Source organism: Arachis stenosperma, chromosome 2, assembly GCF_014773155.1.
Source record: "Arachis stenosperma cultivar V10309 chromosome 2, arast.V10309.gnm1.PFL2, whole genome shotgun sequence".
In the NCBI taxonomy this organism is placed as follows: Eukaryota; Viridiplantae; Streptophyta; class Magnoliopsida; order Fabales; family Fabaceae; genus Arachis; species Arachis stenosperma.
Window position 1 is genome coordinate 50,692,087 of NC_080378.1, and position 7,143 is coordinate 50,699,229.

Genomic DNA, 7,143 nt, shown 5'->3' on the forward strand with positions numbered 1-7,143 from the left:
CTTTCCTCTTTCTAGAGGTTTCTCTAGCCTTAGGTGCCATAAATGGTTATGAAAAAACAAAAAAAGCTATAATTTTACCACACCAAACTTAGAATGTTGCTCGCCCTCGAGCAAAAGAAGAAAGAATAGAAGAAGAAGAAGAAGAAGATATGGAGGAGAGGGAGAGAGTTATGGGTTTCGGTTAAGGGGGAGAAGAGAATGTAGTGTTGTGTGAAAATGAAGAAAGATGGAGGGGTTTATATAGTGGAGGGAGAGGGGTTAGGGTTCGGTCATTTAGGGTGGGTTTGGGTGGGAAAGAGATTTTAAATTTGAAGGTAGGTGGGGTTTATGGGGAAGCGTGGATGGATGTGATTGGTGAAGGAGTAATGGGGAAGAAAGAGATTGAGGTGATTGGTGAAGGATATAATGTTATTGGATTGTGTGAAGAAGAGAGAAGTGGGGTAGGTGGGGATCCTGTGGGATCCACAGATCCTGAGGTGATCCTGTGGGGTACACTGGGTCCACAGATCTTGAGGTGTCAAAGATTTCTCATCCCTGCACCTTTTAGGCGTGTAAAACGCCCTCTGTATGCAATCCTGGCGTTTAACGCCAGATTGATGCTTGTTTTTGGCGTTAAACGCCCAGATGTAGCTTGTTTCTGGCATTTAACGCCAGCCTGATGCTTGTTTCTGGCGTTAAACACCAGCTTGGTGCTTGTTTCTGGCATTAAATGCCAGACGCTTGTTTCTGGTGTTTAAACGCCAGACAACTCTTCTTCCAGGGTGTGCTTTTTCTTCTGCTATTTTTAATTCTGTTTTTAATTTTTGCAATTGTTTTGTGACTCCACATGATCATAATCCTAATAAAACATAAAAGAACAATAGAAATATAGATAATGAAAAATTGGGTTGCCTCCCAATAAGCACTTTTTTAATGTCAATAGCTTGACAATGAGCTCTCATAGAGCTTCACAGATGTTCAGAGCATTGTTGGGACCTCCCAACACCAAACTTAGAGTTTGAATGTGGGGGTTCAACACCAAACTTAGAGTTTGGTTGTGGCCTCCCAACACCAAATTTTGAGTTTGATTGTGGGGGCTTTGTTTGACTCTGTATTGAGAGAAGCTTATCGTGCCTCTTTTCCATGGTTGCAGAGGGAGATCCTTGAGCTTTAAACACAAGGTAGTCCCCATTCAATTGAAGGACTAGCTCTCCTCTGTCAACATCAATCACAGCTCCTACTGTGGCTAGGAAGGGTCTTCCAAGGATGATGCATTCATCCTCATCCTTCCCAGTGTCAAGGATTTTGAAATCAGTAGGGATGTAAAGGCCTTTAACCTTCACTAACACGTCCTCTACCAATCCATAAGCTTGTTTTATTGACTTGTCTGCCATCTCTAATGAGATTCTTGCAGCTTGTACCTCAAAGATCCCTAGTTTATCCATTATAGAGAGTGGCATAAGATTTATACCTGACCCTAGGTCACATAGAGCCTTCTTAAAGGTCATGGTGCCTATGGTACAGGGTATTAAGAATTTACTAGGATCTTGCTTCTTTTTAGGTAAAGTTTGCTGAACCCATGTATTTAGTTCACTAATGAGCAAGGGAGGTTCATCTTTCTAAGTTTCATTACCAAACAACTTGGCATTCAACTTCATGATGGCTCCTAGATATTGAGCAACTTGCTCTTCAGTTACATCTTCATCCTCTTCAGAGGAAGAATTGTTCTCAGAACTCATGAATGGCAGAAGGAAGTTTAATGGAATCTCTATGGTCTTTATATGAGCCTCAGATTCCTTTTGGTCATCAATAGGGAACTCCTTTCTGTCTGGAGGACGTCCTATGAGGTCTTCTTCATTGGGATTCACGTCCTTCTCCTCCTTTGTGCATTCAGCCATATTGATTATAGTAATGGCCTTGCACTCTCTTTTTGGATTCTATTTTGTATTGCTTGGGAGAGTACTAGGAGGAGTTTCAGTGATTTTTTTACTCAGTTGACCCACTTGTGCCTCCAAATTTCTAATGGAGGACCTTGTTTCACTCATGAAACTTAAAGTGGCCTTAGATAGATCAGAGACTATATTTGCTAAGCTAGAGGGGCTCTACTCAGAATTCTCTGTCTGTTGCTGAGAAGATAATGGAAAAGGCTTGCTATTGCTAAACCTGTTTCTTCCACCATTATTAATGCCTTATTGAGGCTTTTGTTGATCCTTCCATGAGAAATATGGATGATTTCTCCATGAGGGATTATAGGTGTTTCCATAGGTTTCACCTATGTAATTCACCTCTTCTATTGCAGGGTTCTCAGGATCATAGGCTTCTTCTTCAAGAGATGCCTCTTTAGTACTGTTAGATGCATTTTGCGATCCATTCAGACTCTGAAAAATTATGTTGACTTGCTGAGTCAACATTTTGTTCTGAGCCAATATGGCATTCAGAGCATCAATTTCAAGAACTCCCTTCTTCTGAGGCGTCCCATTACTCACAGGATTCCTTTCAGAGGTGTACATGAATTGGTTATTTGCAACTATGTCAATGAGTTCTTGAGCTTCTACAGGCGTTTTCTTTAGGTGAATGGATCCACCTGCAGAATGGTCCAGTAACATCTTGGAGAACTTAGATAGACCATCATAGAATATATCCAAAATGGTCCACTCTAAAAGCATGTCAGAAGAACATTTTTTGGTCATTTGCTTGTATCTTTCCCAAGCTTCATAGAGGGATTCACCATCTTTTTGCCTGAAGGTCTGAACATCCACTCTAAGCTTGCTCAGCTTTTGAGGAGGAAAGAACTTGGCCAAAAAGGCCGTGATCAGCTTATCCCAAGAGTCCAGATTATCTTTAGGTTGTGAGTCCAACCATGTTCTAGCTTTGTCTCTTACAGCAAAAGGGAAAAGCATGAGCCTGTAGACTTCAGGATCTACTCCATTAGTCTTAACAGTATCACAGATCTGCAAGAATTCAGTTAAAAACTGATAAGGATCTTCTGATGGAAGTCCATGAAACTTGCAGTTCTGTTATATTAGAGCAACTAGTTGAGACTTCAGCTCAAAATTGTTTGCTCCAATGGCAGGGATTGAGATGCTTCTTCCATAAAAATTGGAAGTAGGTGTAGTATAATCACCAAGCATCCTCCTTGCGCCTCCACCATTATTGTTGGGTTCGGCCATGTCTTCTTTTTTGAGATTCTCTGTAAGGTTTTCTCTGGATTATTGTGCTTTAGCTTCTCTTAGCTTCTTCTTCAGAGTCCTTTCAGGTTCAGGATCTGCTTCAACAAGAATGTCCTTGCCCTTGCTCCTGCTCATATGAAAAAGAAGAAAACAGAAAAAAAGAGGAATCCTCTATGTCACAGTATAGAGATTCCTTTATGTGAGTAGAAGAAGAAAAGAATAGAAGAAGGAGAAGAGAAAAATTCGAACACAGAGGAGAAGAGAGGGTTCGAATTTTGAGATGAAGAGAAGTGTTAGTAAATAAATAAATAAATAGAGAAAGATAAGAGAGAGAGAGAGAGAGAGGGGTTTTCGAAAATTGTTTTTGAAAAATAGTTAGTGATTTTCGAAAATTAAGAGAAGAAATAAAATTAAAATTAAAATTTGAAACAATTAATTAATTAAAAGAATTTTAAAAAAGTGGATGGTGATTTTCGAAAATTAGAAAGAGAAAAGTGGTTAGGTGGTTTTGAAAAAGATAAGGAATAAACAAAAAGTTAATTAGTTAGTTGAAAAAGATTTGAAAATCAATTTTGAAAAGATAAGGAGTTAGAAAAGATTTTTGAAATTGATTTTGAAAAAAGATGTGATTGAAAAGATATGATTGAGATTTGTTTTGAAAAAGATTTGAAAAGGAAATTAAAAAGATTTTATTTTTAAAATTAAAATTGATTACTTGACTAACAAGAAACTAAAAGATATGATTCTAGAACTTAAAGATTGAACCTTTCTTAACAAGAAAGTAACAAACTTCAAATTTTTGAATTAATCACATTAATTGTTAGTAAAGTTTTCTAAAATCATGAAATAAAGATAAGAAAAAGATTTTGAAAATCAATTTTTTTAAAAAAAATTTCAAAAAATAATAAGAAAAATGAAAAAGATTTGATTTTTGAAAAAGTTTTGAAAAGATAAGATTTTTAAAATTGAAATCTTGACTTGACTAACAAGAAACAACTTATTTTAAAATTTTTGACAAAGTCAACCCAAAAGATTTCGAAATTTATGAGAGAAATAAGGAAAATATATTTTTTTTATTTTTGAATTTTTAATGAGAAGAGAGAAAAACACAAAAATGACTCACAACATGAAAATTTTGGATCAAAACCAATGATGCATGCAAGAACACTATGAATGTCAACATGAACACCAAGAACACTTTGAAGATCATGATGAACATCAAGATTTATTTTTGAAAAAAATTTTCATGAAAAGAAAAACATGCAAGACACCAAACCTAGAAATTTTTCATGCTTAGACACTATGAATGCAAAAATGCATATGAAAAATAACAAAAGACACAAAACAAGAAAATATGAAGATCAAACAAGAAGACTTATCAAGAACAACTTGAAGATCATGAAGAACACCATGCATGAATTTTTTCGAAAAAAATGCATAAATTCTAAAAACATGCAATTGACAACAAACTTAAAAATTGACACTAGACTTCAACAAGAAACATAAAATATTTTTGGTTTTTAAAAAATTTTTTTGTATTTTTCGAAAATTATTTTTTTGAAAAACGAAAACAAAGAAAAAATTTTTTTGAAAAATTTGTGAAAACTTTTTGAAAAGAAAATTACCTAATCTGAGCAACAAGATGAACCGTCAGTTGTCCAAACTCAAACAGTCCCCGGCAACGGCGCCAAAAACCTGGTGCACAAAATTGTGATTATCAACAATGCCGCCAAAGACTTGGAGCTCTCAAACGTGAATCACACTTTGTCACAACTTCACACAACTAACCAGTAAGTGCACTAGGTCGTCCAAGTAATAAACCTTACGTGAGTAAGGGTCAATCCCATGGAGATTGTTGGTATGAAGCAAGTTATGGTCATCTTGTAAATCTCAGTCAGGCGGATTCTAATGGTTATAATGGTTTTCGAATATAAAGATAGATAAAGCATAAAATTGAGATAAAGATACTTATGTAATTCATTGTTGGGAATTTCAGATAAGCGGATGAAGATACTGTATTCCTTCTGAATATCTGCTTTTCTACTGCTTTCATCAAATCATTCTTACTCCTTTCCATGGCAAGCTGTATATTCGGGTTTCACCGGCGTCAATGGCTACCTCCCGTCCTCTCAGTGAAAATGGTCCAAATGCTCTGTCACAGCACGGCTAATCATCTCTCGGTTCTCGATCATGTCGGAATAGGATCCATTGATCCTTTTGCGTCTGTCACTATGCCTAACACTCGCGAGTTTGAAGCTCGTAACAGTCATCCCATCTCAGATCTTACTCGGAATACAACAGATAAGGTTTATACTTTCTGGATCTTAGGAATGGCCGCCAATAATTCTAGCTTATACCATGAAGACTCTGATCTCACAGAATGGGAGGCTCGTTTGTCAAGCGAGGCAACCATGCGTCGTGGGTTAGGAATCCAAGAGATACACACTCTAGCTTTTGCAGGTAGAACGAAAGTGTTTGTCAGGCACGCGTTCATAAGTGAGAATAGTGATGAGTGTCACGGATCATCACATTCATCAGGTTGAAGTGCAAATGAATATCTTAGAATAAGAATAAGCGTGAATTGAATAGAAGAACAGTAGTAATTGCATTAATACTCAAGGAACAGCAGAGCTCCACACCCTTAATCTATGGTGTGTAGAAACTCCACCGTTGAAAATACATAAGTGATAAAGGTCCAGGCATGGCCGTGAGGCCAGCCTCCCTAAACGTGATCAATAGTCTCCAAAATGATCTAAGGAAAGCTAAAGATTGGTTTAAGGACTAAACGTCCAAAGATTTTAAATGCAATAGTAAAAAGTCCTATTTATACTAAACTAGTTACTAGGATCTACAGAAATAAGTCTAAGTGTAGAAATCCACTTCCGGGGCCCACTTTGGTGTGTGCTTGGGCTGAGCTTGAGCTTTACACGTGAAGAGGCTTCTCTTGGGGTTAAACGCCAAGTTGTAACGTGTTTTTGGCGTTTAACTCTAGTTTGTGACGTGTTTCTGGAGTTTTACTCTAGAATGCAGCATGGAACTGGCGTTGAACACCAGTTTGCATCATCTAAACTCGAATAAAGTATGGACTATTATATATTTCTGGAAATCCCTGGATGTCTACTTTCCAGCGCAATTGAGAACGTGTCATTTGGAGTTCTGTAGTTCCAGAAAATCCATTTTGAATACAGGGAGGTCAGAATCCAACAGCATCAGCAGTCCTTTGTCAGCCTCCTATCAGATTTTTGCTCAGGTCCCTCAATTCAGAGCCAGAAAATACTTGAAAGCACAGAAAAACACACAAACTAATAGTAAAGTCCAGAAATGTGAATTTTGCATAAAAACTAATAAAAACATCCCTAAAAGTAGCAAGATCTTACTAAAAACTACCTAAAAATAATGCCAAAAAGCGTATAAATTATCCGCTCATCAATAGACACATTCAACAAAGGCAAGGATTGAACAGATAAAAAATATTTTTTAGATGACAAAAACATAAAGGACACCAAACTTAAAACATGCAACTAGACTCAATGAGAAACTAACAATTAATAAAGAAAAATAATATTTTTGAAGAATTTTTTTTTTGAAAAGAAAGTAAAAGACTCTAAACCAAAAAGACAAATTTTTCCTAATCTAAGTAACAAAATAAACCGTCAGTTGTTCAAACTCGAACAATCCCCGACAACGGCGCCAAAAACTTGGTGCACAAAAATTACAATCACACTTTGTAATTCCGCACAGCCAACCAGCAAGTGCACTGGGTCATCCAAGTAATACCTTACGTGAGTAAGGGTCGATCCCACTGAGATTGCCGGCTTGAAGCAAGCTATGGTTATCTTATTATTCTTAGTCAGGATATCAATAATGGTTCTTAGTTTTAACTGCGAAAAATAAAAGATCATGAATAAATACTTGTTATGCAGTAATGGAGAATGGGTTGGAGTTTTGGAGATGCTCTGTCTTCTGAATCTCTACTTTCCTACTGTCTTTTTCT